The following is a 17,888-nucleotide window of genomic DNA, read 5'->3' on the forward strand; positions in this document are numbered from 1 at the left end:
TAAATTCAAGCTGTAGCCGGACCACCGTGGGCACATGTTCTTGGGACCTCTTGATACTGTGCCTCACTCATATTTGGTTCGGAATAAATCTCTTCAAATATTTTAGAGTTGGACTCTTCATCGACACTGTGACCGCGCCACTGCACTCCAGCCTGAGCCACAGAGCGAGACGCTGTCTCTAAAAAATAAAAGAAAAAAATAAAAGAAAAAACACAGTAACAAGTATTGATGAGAATGTGAAGAAACTGGAACCTTCATATGTTGCTGGTGGGGATGTAAAGTGATGCAGCCGCCCAGGAAACAGTCTGGCAGTTCGTAAAAGTGTTAAACATAGAGTTACCATGTGACTTGGCAAAACTTCTTCTAGGTATACACCCAAGAGAAGTGGAGATATGTTGTGAAAGTTGTCAGCACCAAAATGGGGTCACTTAGGTCAAACCCTAGCAAAATGGATCCAGGAGGCCCTGAAGGAGGAGTACTCATACACATGTGCCTATGATAAGAACTATTACAAGGACTCTCTGGAAACCATAAAAATTCCATGTTAAGCTGCTTCTGAGAAGACATCTCCCCAGCAACAGCCAGTGTGGCCAATGAGGAGCTATGAGCTTCAACAGTCAATACTTGTTGTTTCAAAGCAGCTTACGTGACTTTCTCCTTTTTGTCTTTGGAAAAGTTTGCCTTGACCCCAGGGTCTTCAGGTGTTTCTTGGTTCATCGTGGCATGGGTATCTTGGATTACAATCCCCTACTAATCCCGGATAAACTCCTTCTTTGGAGAGCCTGTCTATTGTGATTTTAGGTTTTAGAACATACACTAAAAAACTTGTTTACAGCACCATTATTCATAGTAAAAAAGCGGAAACAACGCAAATGTCCCACTGATGAATAATGCATAAACAAAATGTAGTCCATTCATATAATGGAATACTATTTCATCATGTAAAGGAATGAAGAACTGATACACACCATAACATGAATAAACCTCAAAAACATGGTGCTAAGGGAAGAAAGCCAGTTATACTTCAAGCTGATAACCTTTACAGCATATAAATTACTTCTCAATAAAGTGGTCTTTAAAAAAAGAAACGGCTCAGCAACCGCACATACATATGATAGAAGGGGAATGAGAGAAAAACCCAGGCAACTGGAAAGGCAGGAAGAAACAGTCTGCAAAAGAAAGATGAAGAGTTCATTTTGAGGAAAATGTAATCCAAGAAACAGAAGAAAAGCCCCTGCAAAACCTTTGTGCTGTAGAACACTTAAGTGTATTCTTTATTCAGCAAAAGTACTGAGCCCCTATATGGCATGCACTCTCCTAAGCCCTGGGGATTGAGCACTAAGTGAGTTCTTCCTTTCATGAAGCATGTCATATTCTTGTGCACAAAAATATAAGCACAAAGACATGATTCCACTGAATCCTTCCCATCAAGCAGAGAACATTGATTTGTCCACACTGGAACAGACACTTACTTTGAACATGGATTTGTCTTCTCTAGCTTTATTCAATGTTTCGCACAAGATTGCTTCTGATCAAAGAATTTACTTCACAGCAAAAGAAATGTGATAGAGTGAGTTCATGCTGAGAAAGTGGAAAATGGCCCTGGTAGTAGCCAGGCTGTGATTTTAATCATTAAATATAAAAAATGATCACAGATTGCAAACAGTATTCCTTTTTTCCCACTAGTTTCTTAAGGTAGATGCTTGGGTCATTAATTTGAGACATTTCTCCCTTTCTAATATAAGTATTGTAAGTAATGCTGTAAATTTCCCTCTGAACTTTGATGTACATTTCACAAATTCTATTGTGTACAATTTAGAGTATTTTATAATTTCACTTTTGAGTTCCTTTTAGTCAAAAGATTTATATTATTATTATTACTATTATTATTATTACTGAGACAGGGTCTTGGTCTGTTCCCCAGGCTGGAGTGCAGTGGCACGATCTCAGTTCACTACAATCTCCACCTCCCAGGCTCAAGAGATTCTCCCACCTCAGCCTCCCGAGTAGCTGGGACCACAGGTGTGCACCACAATGGTGGGCTAATTTTTAAATTTTTTTGTAGAGGTAGGGTCCCACAATGTTGCCCAGGCTGGTCTTGAACTCTTGGGCTCAACTGATCCTCCTGCCCTGGCCTCCCAAAGTGCTGGGATTACAGGCATGAGCCACTGCACCTGGCCCAAAAGATAATTTTTAAATAAATCATTTAAAGATAATTGTTTAAATGAGTTATTTGTTTTTAAAATGTCCTCAAATACATTTTCAATATATATTTTTGTACTTAGTTTGTAGTTGGTTTTCACTGTGTAAGAGAATAAAATTTGTATTATTTTAGTTATTTTGAATTTGTTGATTTGCTTTATGCCTCAGATACGGTCTATCATGTTGAATGTTACATGTGTGCTTCAAAATAATGTGTATTCTACTCGTCCAGGTCATGTGTTTTATGAGTGACTATTAGATCAATTTGCTTGATAGTATTTTTCAGGATTTCTACATCCTTGCCAATATTCTGTGTTCTTATTCTGTCAATTACTGACAGAGAAATGTTGCGGTCTCCAACTCTAATGGTGGCTTTCTGTATTTCTCTTTTCAGTTGTTTGTTTGTTTGTTTGTTTGAGATGGAGTCTTGCTCTGTCGCCCAGGCTGGAGTGCAGTGCTGCGATCCCAGCTCACTGCAACCTCTACCTCCCAGGCTTAAGCAATTCTCCTGCCTCAGCCTTCCAAGTTGCTGGGATTACAGGCATGCACCACCACACCTGGCTAATTTTTGTATTTTTAATAGAAACAGGATTGTGCCATGTTAGCCAGACTGGTCTTGAACTCCTGGCCTCAAGTAATCCACCTGCTTCAGCCTCCCAAAGTGCTGGGATTACAGGTATGAGCCACTGTGCCTGACCTCTCTTTTCAGTTCTATTAATTTTTGCTTATGTATTTTGAAACTATTTTAGACATACACAATTAGGATTGTGATGTCTTCCTTTTTAATTGTGACAAAATTTACATAACATAAAGTGTACTGTTTTAGCCATTTTTTTGGTATACATTTCAGTGGCAGTAAGCACATTTGCATTATTGTTCAACTCTCACCATAATTCATCTCCGGAACTTTTTCATTTTCCCAGCATGAAACTCTGTCCCCATTAAATAATAACTCCCAATACTCACCTCCTACCCTTAGCAACCGATGCCCTATTTTCTTTCTCTATGAATGCGACTCCTCTAGGTACCTCATATAAGTGGAATCATACAATATTTGTCCTTTTGTGTCACTTAGCATAATGTCTTCAAGGTTCATCTACATTGTAGCATATGTCAGAATTTCGCTCCTTTTTAAGGCTGAATAATATTCTTTCGTACATATATACCACATTTTGCTTTTCTCTTCATCTATTGATGGATACTTGAGTTGCTTCTACTTTTTGACTATTGTGAATAATGTTCCTATGAATGCTGATATACAAATATCTGCTTGAGTCCCTGCTTTCAAGTTTTCGATTATTTTGGGAATATACCCAGAAGTAGAATTGCTGGCTTATATGGTAATTATGTTTAATTTTTTGAAGAACCTGTGATGTCTTCTTGATTAATTTATCCCTTTATTATCAGGTAATGTCCCTCTTTATCCCTACTATTATTCTATGTTTTGAAATCTATTTTTTTCTGATATTAGCATAACCACTTGCACTTTTATTAGTTTTTGCTTGATATATCTTTTTCCATTCTTTTACTTTTGTAATCTATCTATGTCTTTATATTTAAACAAAATTAATTTTAGATCATATGTATTGGGTCTTGGTTTTTCAACTAATCTGACAATCTCTGGCTTTTTTTTTTTTTTTTTTGACAGGGTCTCACTCTGTAGTCCAGGTTGGAGGGCAGTGGCATGATCATGGCTCACTGCAGCCTCGACTTCCTGGGCTTAAGTGATTCTCCCACCTCAGCCTCCTGAGTAGCTGGAATCATAGTCATGCACTACCATGCCTGGCGAATTTTTCTATTTTTTGTAGAAATGGGGTTTTTTTCATGTCACCCAGGCTGGTCTCGAACTCCTGGGCTCAAGCAATCTGCCTGCCTTGGCCTCCCAAAGTACTGAGATTACAGGTGTGAGCCACCACACCCTGATATCTCTGACTTTTAATTGAAGATTTTAGGCCATTTATGTTTAATGTCACTAGTAATATGATTGAATTTAAATCTACCATTTTGTTGATTGTTTTTTATTTGTTTCATCTGTTTCTTGTCCTCATTTTTCTCTTTTCTTGGCCTATTTTTGGACTAATTGAAATTTTAAAAAATGATTTCCAGCCAATTTTTGAATATGTTTTTCAACTCTACACCTTTTCCTCTTCTTCTGAGACTCCGATGATACAAACATTAGATTTTTTGTTGTTGTTGTTATTGTCCCACAGGTTCTCGAAGCACTGTTTATTTAGTTCATTTGTTTTTGTCAATTTTCTGTTTATTGTTTAGACTAGAAATTTCTTTTTTTGAAACTGGGTCTCGCTCTGTCATTCAGGCTGGAGTGCTGTGGTGCAGTCTCAGCATACTGCAACCTCTGCTTCCCAGGTTCAAGCAATTCTCATGCCTCAGCCTCCCAGCTGAGGCAAAAGGCTAGTGCCACGATGCCTGGCCAATTTTTGTATTTTCAGTAGAGATGGGGTTTCATCATGTTGACCAGGTTGGTCTTGAACTCCTGACCTCAGGAGATCCACCCACCTTGGCCTCCAAAAGTGCTGGGATTACAGGCATGAGCTACCATGCCTGGCAGACTGGACATTTCTACGGATATGTTTTTGAGTTCATCGATTTTCTTTCCTCTATCATCTCCTGTCCACTACTGAGGCAGCCCATCCAGTGAGTTTTTAATTTCAATTATTATATTTTTGTTACATAATTTCCCTTGGTACCTTTTCATATCTTCCATTTATTTTCTACTTTCTGTTTGTATTACATTGTTAGTAATTGCTCGGTGAAACATTTTCATGATAGCTGCTTTAAAAATCTTGTCAGATAATCCCAACATCTGACTCATCTCAATGTTGGCACCTTTTGATCATCTTTTCTCAATCAAGTTGTGAATGTCCTGGTTCTTGGTATATGGATTTTTTATTGTATCCTGGACATTTTGGATATTATTTTGTAAGAACTAATTGTTTTTCTTTTAAGTTCTTCTTCTTTTTGGGTATAGTCTGCAGGTCCAGGTGGGGGTTCATGTTCAGCTCACTGTTGGACTTCCTTGACATCACCCTGAAAAAAGTGGAGTGCTGAATTACACTGTGTTGTTGCAGATGGGTGTCACCTAACCACAGCAGTCCTTGAAGAAGAAAGATGATCTGATAGGAACTGCTTATCTAGGAACACATTGCAAAATCTGTGGGTGTCCTGTGGGATCTGAGGGCCTCACTCCTACAACTGCAAGGAATTGAATTCTTCTAACAACAAGATGAAGTTGGAAGAACACTCCAAGATCCAGAAAGGAACACAGTCCCACCAACACCTGTGTTGTAACCTGGTGAGACCCTGAAACAGAGAACCCAGCTAAGCCATGCCCAAAATACTCATCCACTGTGTTGTTTCAAGCTTCCATGTTTCTGGTAATTTGTTATAAAGCAATAGGAAAGTAATATATCCTTTCTGTGGCTCATCTTCATTCCAAACATTCCACATTTCCTTCTGTTATCATTTCTTTTCTGTCTGAAGAACTTCCTTTTGCAAAAAAATTTTTAAGGCAGTTCTGCTGGTAACATATTTTCTTAGATTTTCTTCATCTGAGAATACCTTTCTTTCATCCTCATACTTGAAAGTTAGTTTTGCCGAACATAGAATTCTGGGTGACAGTTTTCTTTTTCTATCAGCACTTGAAAAGTGTTATGACACATCCTTCTGGCCTTCATGATTTCTGCTGAGAAATATGCTGTCATTTGAATAGTTTTAATGCTGTAGGTAATAATCATTGCTTTCTGGCTGTTTCCAAAAGTTTTAAATTTATCTTTAGTTTTCAGATATTTGATTATTATGTATTTGGGCATGGATTTCTTTGGATTTATCCTGCTTGGAGTTTGCTTAATCTCTTGAATTTGTCAACTTATGTCTTTTGCCCAATTTGGGAAATTTTCAATCATTTTTTCTTCAAATATTTTTGGGCACCACACTCTCTTTTCCCATTGAGTCTCTGATCACATTAATTTTAGATTTTTTTGTTGTTGTTATTGTCCCACGTGTTTGTGAGATTCTATTCATTTTAAAGTCTTATTTTCTCCTTATTTAGACTGGATAATTTGTATTGATCTAGCTTCAGATTCATTGATTCTAATGTCATCTCAATCTGCTATTCAACCCATTCAGTGACAGTTTCTTTTTCTTCACATATTTTATTTTTCATTTCTGAATTTTGTGGTAAGTTTTCTTTTCCTTTGTTTAAAGTTTCTATTTTTTCTTTTTTTTTTTTTTTTTTTTTTTCTCCCACAGTGTTACTATTTACTTTTTGGAGCATTTTTCTGCTGGTTCCTTAAAACCCTTGTCAGACAATTATAGTATCTGTATTATTTTGGTGTTACTGTCTGTTGGTTGCCTTTTTGCATTCAAATTGAGATGTCCTTGGTCATAGTATGATGAGTAATTGTGGATTGTAACTAGGACATTCTGAGTGTTGTGTGATGAAGTTCTGGTTTCTATTTAAATCTTCTTTCAGCAGGCAGTCAACCTGTTTAGGTTCAGAATGCATGTTCTGGTACACTTTTGTAGGCTGTGATTGAAATGTCAATTTAGTTTGCTACCCTGGTCTTCCCAGCTTATGTGTTGCCCAGAGGCCAATGTGAAATGATAGCAGTATTTGACACTGCAGCTCAGTTCTCCAATCTTTTAATGTGTTGATTCTTATTAGGCATGCATAGGCTGTTTGGGGGTCTTCCCAGGAATTAATACACAGATTATCTCCTCTCTGTAATCCTACCCACCCCTGCTCTAATTAGGAGGGGAGGAGGTGCTGCCTCTTTGCTGCTGTTTGCTTCGTGCATGGTGGGGATGGTCACAGACTATGCACCAGTGGAGGGGGAGAGGAGCATCACCTCTTTGCTGACACTTGCTTAGTGCAGCAGAGGGATAGTAGAAAGGATTCACTCTACAGTCTCCACAGTGATAGACACGGAGGGAGGGGTGCCACTTCTACCCATGATAGTGTAGGATTAGAACAGTTGAAAGGGCTTCACCCTGAAGTTTGCTCAAAGTCCTGGTATAGAGGAGGAAGAGTTCTTTCTCCTTAAAGCAAGACAGAAATGGCCAAACAGATCTCCACCTACAGTCTCTGATATGGTTTGGCTGTGTCCCTACCCAAATCTCACCTTGAATTGTAGCTCCCATAATCCCCACATATCATGGGAGGGACCCAGTGGGAGATAATTGAATCATAAGGGCGGTTACCCCATGCTGCTGTTTTCCTGATAGTGAGTGAGTTCTCATGAGATCTGATGGTTTTATAAGGGGTTTTCCCCCTTTTGCTTGGCACTTCTCCTGGATGCCACCATGTGAAGAAGGACATGTGTGCTTCCCCTTTTTCCATGACTGTAAATTTCCTGAGGCCTCCTCAGCCATGCTAAGCTGTGAGTCGGTTATACCTCTTTCCTTTATAAACTACCCAGGCTCAGGTATGTCTTTATTAGCAGCATGGGAATGACTAATTCCCATGAGAACAGAGCTAATACACTCTCCCTGACTGTATACTCCAAGTGGGGAGAAAAAAGGGTGCCTGATCATTAGGGGAGGGGCCGGGATGGTTGATAGGGCTCTGTCCTCAGTCCCTGAAGCTGCAGTGTTGCGTGGGGATGGAGGATGGTATTGCTTTTTTTGATACCATCTGTTCATCTGGAGTTGAATCTGTTCTATCTCTCAGGGTTGCCCTTTATCAATACTTTTGCCTAGAGAAAGTAAGCTTTCCTTGGAGCCTTTGTTTTCTGTGCCTGTTGGTATTTCTGAGTGTGGGCCTCTCTGGTGCTCAAATGAAGATATATGGGAGGGAAATAATAACAAGGAACTCACCACCTGGCTGTTCCTCATGTCACAAAATCCCTGGCCAATTCACCTTCTGTTCTCTGCCTCTCAGTCTTCTGATGGTTGCCTTACAAATTTCATCCACAGTTTGGTTGTAAATAGTGGGACATATAAGATGGAATGTGGTTACTCCAATAAAAATGAGAGGAATCTTTTATACTTACTTCCTTTTTTTACCATTTCTGATGCTCTTCATTTCTTTGTGTAAAACAAGCTTGTCCAACCATGTCCCATGGGCCACATGAGGGCCAGGATGGCTTTGAATGTGGCCCAACACAAATTCATAAACTTTCCTAAAACATTACGAGATTTTTTTGTGATTTTTTTTAAAGTTCATTAGCTATCCTTAGGGTTAGCATATTTTATGTGTGGCCTAAGACAATTCTATCTCCAGTGTGGCCCAGGGAAGCCAAAAGATTGGACACCCCTGGTGTAGATCCGAATTTCTGTCTGCTCTCATATTGCATGCAATAAAGAGTAAGACTCCATTTTCTATGTTTGACCTTTGATAGCTTTCAAACCTCATTCCTTCTCCAATTACAGGGACCTGCACATTTCTTCTCTTGGTGTCAGCAGGAAGTTCGAACCACACAAGCCCCACCCTTTGTGCTTGAACCTTTTCCTCAGTCCCACCACCCATTCACAATACAAGTCAAATCCATTAACTCTGCTTCACTCCCACCATTTGTACTGACTTGCACCTGACCCTTTCTCTTCAGAAAGTCCCGTGGCATGAGCAAGAAACATTTCCATATCTTCTTGGTGCATATGGCCTTATCATTCTTGACATTTAAACTATTCCATTGAGGGGGGGCCCATCCCATCCTCCTCAAGGTGATCATAAAACACTCCTTCTATCTGAAGAAATTTCTTTAAATGAGTCAAGAATGAATTGTCTCAGCCTTTGTTTGTTTGAGAATGTCTTTATTTTACCTTAATTTTAAAAATATTTTTACTTAATATAGAATTCTGGGTTGAGAGATTTTTTTCCCTTTCTTTCAGCATTTTAAAAATGTCACTCCATTATCTTTTGGCTTGCGTAGTTTCTGATCAGAAGTGTCCTGTAATTCTGATCTTTACTCTTCTGCTTGTAATGTTCCCTTTTTTCTCTGCTATATTCAAGCTTTTCTCTTCATCTTCCACTTTTTTGATGTGTACAGTTAAGTGGGATTTTTTGCTAGTGGTAGTGTTGGTGTTTTCTTTTTCCTTTCTTTTATTTTTGGTATTTCTTCTGCATAGGGTTCTCTGAGAGTCTTGGGTCTGTGGTTTAATGTCTGATACTACTTTTGGAAAATCCTTGACTATTTTCTCTTCTAATATTTCTTCCTCTTCATTCCCTCTTCTCCTGTGACTCTAATAACATATACGTTAGCCCATCTGATGATGTTCTACAGCTCTTGAGGACTCTGCTTTGCTTTTGCCATTATTTTTCCTTTGTGTTTCTCTTTGGATAATTTTTATTGACCTATTTTCAAATTTGTTGATTTTTCCAAAGTTGTATTCATTCTACTCATGTGCCTGTCAAAAGAATTCTTTATCTGTGATGTCATATATTTAATTTCTAGCATTTCTATTTTACTTTTTCTTGTAGTGTTCCTCTTGCTGGTGAAATTCCCTGTTTGTGTTTGTTGTCCCTTTTACATTAGATGCATTAACATATTTATTATAGTAATTTTAAAATCTCTAATGGTTCCAACTATCTGGGTCATTAAATCTATTTCTGTTGATTGCTTTATCTCTAGATTGTTTTATCTCTAGATTGTTTTACCTTGCTTTTTTAAGAAAATTGTAATTTTTGATTGAATGCCAGACATTGTGTGTTAACAGTACAGACTGAGGTAAATAATATTTACATCTCCAAATTATTATGCCTATTATGTCTGACTTTTAGTGAACAAGGTTAAGTTGATCTAGTTAGGAGCGGAGCTGGGTTTGGGTTTACTTTGTTGCTATTGCTATCTTCAGTGCTGCTAAGACTTCAAGTTTCTGTAAATATGAAATGTTTCTATAATATCCTGTACTTAGATTGGGGACTGGGGTGTTGGGTGGTTTTCTTCTGTGTTCCTGATACTCCCTTTACCTTTTAGCTGTTCCTGCATGCCTTTGCCACAGAGGGACTCTATCTATACTCTCACCTCTTCAGGGATAGACTCTCTTTGTTACTCTGTGCTAGGCTTATGGTGAGATAGGGGTTTCTTTGTCGTCTTGCTGCAACCTCATTCTTAGACAGATATAAACCTTAGGGTGGGGCTGTCTCAGCAATTTTGCTCTTCCTTCCTATGGCAATTAAATTCTGCCTTGTAACTGTGATGGTCTTGGACAGGAGTGTCCTGCTCTCCCCTCCCTCAGTAGTAGCAGACTTCTGGTTGGTATTGGTATAGGATCCTGGGCCTGGAATAGCTTCTTAATTTTATCCCAGAACTAGGAAGTTTTTGCATCTACCCTTCCCACAGTAGCAAAGGATTTTCTACTGTGTCCTTGGGGTTAGTTTTCCTCCCTTCTTCCAGAGACATACAGGTTTTGCTTCTACTCTTTCTATAAGAGCAATGGATTTTTGCCTGTGCCCTGTGTGTGGGAGGATGTGGTCCCCTTCCCTCAATGTCTTAAGGCATTTACTGCATAGAAAGGAAAGATCCAGGGGAAGTGGGTGGGGCTTTGTTCCTGTCCTCCAACAGCAGCTGATCTTGTCCTGCACACCCACATACCTGTGCCTCTGAAGGAGCAGCCCCCGTTTCCTGCCCACTCCTAATATGTCTCTTGAGGGCCCTCAGTGATTTTGTGAGTGAGTGTGACTCCCTGGGTTTCCCAGTTATTCCAGACTTACATCTTAGGCCACATTTGGACTTTACTGATTTACTAACATTTTATCTGATAGCTTCGTACCTAATGGGGGCCACATGTTTTTCCTGTGTGAGCCAAAGGTGAGAAATGTCATGTGTCTCATGTCTCCCTGGAGTGCCTACTCCCTCTTTGGAATTCTGCTTATTTGGTTGCCTTGCAATCTTAGATCTTTGATAGACTCAAGAAAAATTATAACTTTGGTACACTAGCCAGATTTTTTTATTATTCTTTGCAGCTTTCTACATCCCACATGGAAGCAGAAATGAGATGTTTTAAAATGAGATGTTTCAAAATCACCATCTCACTCTAGTTTGTCTACAAAGCCATCTATCAAGAACATTATATGAACTTTTAAATATATTCTTCTATATTTATAGAATGATTTTAAAGCATTTCCAGCCAGGTTTAAAAGCTGTGAATAGTCTGCTTCTTTTGTAACCTAGTAACCAAAGTCATTAATGAAAGTCATAGTTAAACTTTTTTCTTTGAAAAAAAAAAATGAATCAACACGTAATGAGAAGGTTAATATTTTTCTCTATCCTCTGGAAACTCTTGCATTATCTTATTTTAATTTTATATAAGCTCTCTGTAACCAATTAGGACAGCATCTCCCATGGATTTTAATAGACCTTGTAATACGTATTATTTTTCTTTTGTGGGAGATCTGTTTATCTGTGCTAGTTAGTTCTAGAGTATGCACATCATGATGGAACATTTGTGTCATTACTTAATGTTCTGAGTTTTATGGCGGTGTAGCAGATTACCTCAAAGCTTAGTGGTGTAAAACAGTCACATATTTTCACAGATATTGTGCATCAGACATTTGGACAGGCACAGCAGAATGGTTTGTCTCTGTTCTGTGATGCCTAGGGCCGCAGCTGGGAGACTCAGAGGATGGGAGCTGGAATCAACCAAAGGCTCATTAGTCATCTGCCTGGGGATCCTCTCCATACGGGCTTCTCCATGTGGTCTCTCCGCACCGGTCTGGTTTGGGGTCCCCTCCAGCATGCTGGCTGGCCACGTGGAAGCTGTGTTGCCTGTTCTAACCCAGCTCCAGAAGCCATGCTGCAGCACTTCTACCACAGTCCATTAATTGAGTGAGCTACAAAGATCCACCCGAAGCCAAGGGGAGTAGATGTGAACTCCTGCTCTGATTGGGGGGCAGGAGGGCAGGGAGATTCCGGAAAAGCAATGAAACTAGAAACCACACAGAGGCCATTTTTAGAAAATACCAGTTGCTATAATTAACCTCCAGAGTCTTTCCAGAGCTAGAGGAAGAGAAGGGGAAAAGAAGGTGAGAGGGGGCTAGCTGCAGTCTTCCTTGGAGCCCCCTTCAGAGCCCCTCAGAACTCACGAGTTCTTTTTTTCTATAATTAGGATGGGATATTACTTTCCAGTTATTCTTTTGTTCGCAATATTGCCAAGTGTTCCTGTCAAAAGAGTTTCTATTTTGTTGTTTGTGTGTTTGTGTTTTCGAGGATGTGTTAACCCTGTGTCCTTTTCAGGGTCACGCCACTTAGCTTTTATCCAGCAAGGCTTTGTATCTCCCGGGAAATGGATCGGTCAGAGGAAGTCAGAAAAGCCTAGAATATAAATGCCCTGCACAAGTCTCAGTTTATCACTGAAATTTTTTTCTGACCTGAGTAGAATAACTTAGGTAGATAATTTTAGAATCTGAATTGAGTTTAGAAGTCTCCTTATGTCAACTAAAGAATATAGGCCATTGGATAGTCAGGATTTTTTTTTTTTTTTCCTATTTGTTTTAGGATGCCTCTCAAAATAACTACTTTGTCTATGTTAAAAGTTACCCAGTGACTGGACATGGTGGCTCACACCTGTAATCTCAACACTTTGGGAGGCTGAAGCAGGCAGATTACCTGAGGTCAGGAGTTTGAGACCAGCCTGGCCAACATGGTGAAACCCCGTCTCTACTAAAAATACAAAAATTAGCCAGGCGTGGTGATGGGTACCTGTAATAGCAGCTACTCGGGAGGCTGAGGCAGGAGAATTGCTTGAACCTGGGAGGCGGAGGTTGCAGTGAGCCGAGATCCCGAGATCACACCATTGCACTCCAGCCTGGGGGACAGAGTGAGTCTCCATTTCAAAAAAATAAATTAATTAATTAAAAATTACCCAAAGTGGCCAACCGTAACTTCGATTGTCCTTGATGAAATAACATCATTTACATGAATTAAAATTATTACATGAAAATATGGAGTAGACAGGTCTTTGGCCTGAGAGGGGCTCGCGTTTGGACCAAGACCATCCCACAAGAACCGCAGGGGTGGGTCAGAACCGTGTGCCCACAATCCTGTGTCCAGAACCTGGCCCAGAGCCAGCTGTCATCAGTCCAGGCTAAGGACCAGACTCATCATCTGTCTGCTTTCCAAGTCTTGAGTGTTTTTCATTTGCAAGAGGACATCTGCTGGGGGAGGGTGGACCTGGAGGCTGGCTCCAGGAGAGACTCTGGATTTAGGTCTGCCCTTTCCCCACAGACATCTTCCTGCAGACAGATAGCGCTTGCTTCACTGATGGGCTTGATAAAATATTTGGAACTCAGACTCACACTTACCTCCTATAGATGGTGACTCAAGGGGTGTCAGATGTGTTCGTGTTTACCAAGTCAGGGTCCCAGGCTGCAGGATTGGAGATCTTGGCTGAATCATGCTAAAACCCCCACTTGTTGAAGCCCACCAACCCAAGACCACCAGAATATCCATCACCAAAAAAGGTCAGTGTCTTTAGCTAGCAGCTGGGGAGATACTGCCCTTGTATGTGTCTAAAGCCTCCGTGCTTCTGACTTTACTGGTTGCTGTAATTTCCCACTAACTGCTCAGAGCTGTTGGCTGTGGGTACACAAACAGGTGCCCTGGAGAGCCCCACTGCTCTGGCAGCAGAGGATGGCCATGGCCACCGCCAGGGCCCTGGCCACGGCAAGGCCTCTGCCTGCCGGCCTCAGCATACTGGGTTCAGAGGTGTAGCACCAGCCCCTCCTCCGAGCTCCCTCGGCTCCAAGGGTCACAGCTGCCTCCTGCAGTCACCAATATCAGGGTCACCACAGCAGCCACATTTGCTCCTTTTCCTCTCAGCCTCCCAACTACTCATCTTCACCTCCTTTTACTTGCTATGCCTGGGACTGGAGATCTTGGCTGAATCGGGCTGGACTCCCACTTCTTGAAGCCCACCAACCCAAGGCCACCGGAACATCCATCACCAAAAGAGGCCTTGTGTGGCTTCTGGTTTTGTTTTATTTTGTTTTGTTTTTCTGTACGGGACCGGACACACACCACTCCTTTGGAAGCAGTGTGTCCTTTCTGTCCATTTCTTCTCTCCTTCCTTTGGGCTGAAGTAGGGATGTGTTTGTCACAGAAAGGCAGACAAGAAAGATATACTGTCCCCAAGGATACAGGGAGCTTCTACCCCAGCTCTGCCTTCTTTCCCACCAGAGAGAAAAATTCTTTCTTGTTTAAGCCACAGTTGGCCACCGGCAGCCAAACGCCACTCCTAACTGGCCTGGCCCTTTTGGGTCAGCCACAGTGTGTCGTGGATATGGGGACGGCTAATGTTGGTCATGTAGGAAAGGAAATTCTTAGAGAAAAGATAAGTCAGCTAATTTTTGATGTAATCATCATGAAAGCATTTGTAAGTAGATAATCAAATCAGACACTAAAAATCTTTTCTGGTCGGTAACCCTGATGAGAGAAGTTGCAGGGTACGGTCCTGGCTGGCGGGGCAGTGTAACTCCAGCCCTCTCTCTCCTGCACCAGGAGGCAAGCGAGCAAGTAACAGACTCGGGGTGGGAGGTGGAAGGAGGTGGGGAGAGGCGGCTCACAAGGAGGCGACTGGCAAATTGGTGGGAAGCCAAGGCCCCAGAGCTCTCAGATAAATCAGTGTGGTCTGTAGCTAACCAAGGCCTCAGTTTCTTCATCTGTAAAATGGAGGGATTATCAGTAGCTACCTCATGGGATTGCAAATGACACAATCTATGTAAAAACACAATTTGAGATCTCTTCATATGATATTTATAATCCACTCTAATTTACAAACACAAAACGTTTGCCACCTTTTGTGCTTTTACTGTTATTAGCAGCAATGACCTATCTTTATTTCCACAGCTTACCAGGCCCTCCAGGGTGACAGTCACCAAGAGCCAGGGTTTGGGCCTCAGCTTTGCAGCTCCTGGCTCTTGGTTCAGTCTGGATCCCTAAACGAGCATCAGCAGCCGGGGAGTACTGGTCCTCCAGGTCCTGGAGGCAACCGCAGAAACAGAACAGTGCAAATGCCAGCATTTCCGCAGATAAGCATGGCCCGCCAGCTGCAAATACCCCTGACATGCAGCCATCTGTTTAATATCTGGTTTCCCAGTGCAGCCAGTGGAGCTCAGAGGGCTGCCTGGCGGGTAAGGACTCCAGGCACACGGCAACAAGTGGCTGCCACATCAAATCTCGCACGGAATATGGTGGGGTCAGAGCCAACCAGTAACTCCAAGAGGGCTGTGGTGTGTAAATTCGGTCAGAGCTTGCAGATATAATAACATTGGCCCCACAACATAGACCTGTGGCTGCCCAGGGTTAAGAGACGGGTGCAAACTCCTGCTTCCCTGGATCTGGCTCCAGCCCCCTCTCCTTGCTTCTGCAAACTTTTAACTAGATGGATTACGACACAATCGATTATGTGTCAGCTGAGCCAGAGCAGTTCAATTGATTAGTATGATGTTCACCTTGGCCATTTTGCTGTAATTGATCCCCGTGTGCCACTGTGAATCGCTTCATCCACACGGTTACAACTGACCATTACGAGTAAGATGCGAGGCTGCAAGAAGCGGTTGACCTAGAGTCATTTTTCTGTAGGGGCCAAGTGGGCACCCTGTCGGAGTCATCCTGATTGCAGCCCCAAGGAATGACGCATCTTCCACAGCAAGGACCCAGAGTCTGAAGGAAAATTAAATTGTGCTTTGAATACTTTAGTTAAGGATAAAAATGTTTCCAACAAAACACGCATTTGTAAGCTTGAGTGATTACAGGGGTATCTCATGATATCTAGAAAAGTTAGATTTCATTGTTTCCTGCCAGAGCTGAATTAATGAGATGTCAGTCAGTAAACTCACTCTTTCCACAAGGTCTCCTTTATGATGTATGATCTGAGGGTAATGGGCTCACAGCAGCCAGAGCCATTCATCCTGCAATTAACAGATTTGTCAGATTCAAACCATGAATCTTCTCAGATACAGGATAAGGGACTATGCCTTATCCTCTGTCATCACCATCACACACACACACTCACTCGCAGTCACACTCACACGTGCATACGCACACTCACACATCACGCCTCCCCTGGCTGGTAAGCTACATTTTAGTTTACCCAACTGCAATCAATCAGATTGCAGTGTACATGTTGTACATGGGGTTTCCAAGTCTCTGTTTGTTTTTTGGTCGATGGCAGTGGTGAAAGTTTATGAAGCAGGAAAGGAGCGCGGGGGAGGTGAGGAGAGAGGCAGGGTGGAAAGCCTTCAAATGAGGCCAGTTCCTTATGGAAATGAGGCTCTGTCGTTTTTCCCTGAGTGGCCTAAACCCAATGTTTACTTGTAGCTTTTATGCAATGAGCTCAATATCACATATATTCTATTGGATCCTGATAGTCTGATATTATATGGGACTTCTCCTAGATCTACTTTGCTGACCCCAGTGGTCCCAGCCAAGATTCCAAGCTGAACAAGTCAGGCTGCTTGCTCTGTGAGCAGTGGAGTCCCTCGTGAGCTTGGGCAGGTTTCCGAGTCCGCACCCTCTGGCCTCCTGCCCTGCTAACAGGCACGTACTCTGTGGATGGGACACTCAACCAGTTATCTCAATGTCAGGGAGAGTTTACTTCCAAGAAACTCCCCTCTCCTCCCAACTCTGTCCATTCATTCCTGCGGAGTCTGCATGTGGCCTGCTCTTCCTCTGGTTCCTGCCCCTGAAGGCGCGGAAGGCTGTGACCACATCCCTTTTGGAGGCTTCCAGGGCTCAGGGAGTGGCTTTGCCTGCTTGCATGGCTCTGTCTCGAAGGAGGCACCTGGGACCGAATGGGCTTGGGCGTCCTTCATGCATTCTACTGACATGGGCATGGGCCCCTGGGAGGATCTGAGCTGGGGTGGAGGGAAGCCCAGACACAGGTCTTGCAGAAGAGCTAAGCCACCCCAGATAGGGTCTCAAGGGTGGGGCCAGGAGGGCAGATTGGGGGGCTGGCTGGCTGGGAAGGGGATTTCACATAGGAGGACCAGGCAGAGGGGACACTACGTCCACAGTGTATGCAATACTTAGAGGGCACAGGACAGCTGGCAGGACTCTAGCCAAGGACCAAACAACCCATTCCCTTCCCAGACTTTGATGCAGTGTTTAGAGTTTTGCCTCATGATGGGCCATGCTGAGGACGCCAGTCAAGATGACCTGAACTCAGACCCCTTCCGCAGTGTCTCCTTTGTCCTGCTGAGCAACTCTGCTGTTCCCCTGCGGCCCCTCTAGGCCAGCCTCCCTCTTCCACTCAGGGCAAGAGCCAGTCAGTGCACCCAGCTCCAGGGCCAGGCTCCTCAAGGCTCTCCTCCCTGCCTCTGCTCTGGGCTGAGGTGGGGCAGATGTGAGGAGAGGTGGGCGGGAAGCCCCCTTCTGCACTCCCCATAGTAGGAGCAAGGTTGACATCCCCAAAGCTCCTGTCAAACTGTCCCCGAATTTCCTCTACAAGGACTCCTCCCTCACCAGCTCCCTGATCAAACTCACCCTTCTAGAAGGGCTCAAAGTGGCTTAGGGACCTCTTGGCAAGTCTGCCTGGATGGGATAGCCCCTGTTAAGGTCTCATAGACCATCTGCTCTCGTGCATGGACCGGCATCCTTAAGATGTGAGACACTCAGCTCTTATTGCTCTCAGTGTGGGGGCCTCAGCTGGGACCACAGGCCCCATCACAGCCTGCTACACACACACAAGCATTTTCCCGAGTCCTACTATGGAACTGTCATGAATCTCAG

Source organism: Macaca thibetana, chromosome 7 (assembly GCF_024542745.1).
Source record: "Macaca thibetana thibetana isolate TM-01 chromosome 7, ASM2454274v1, whole genome shotgun sequence".
NCBI lineage: Eukaryota > Metazoa > Chordata > Mammalia > Primates > Cercopithecidae > Macaca > Macaca thibetana.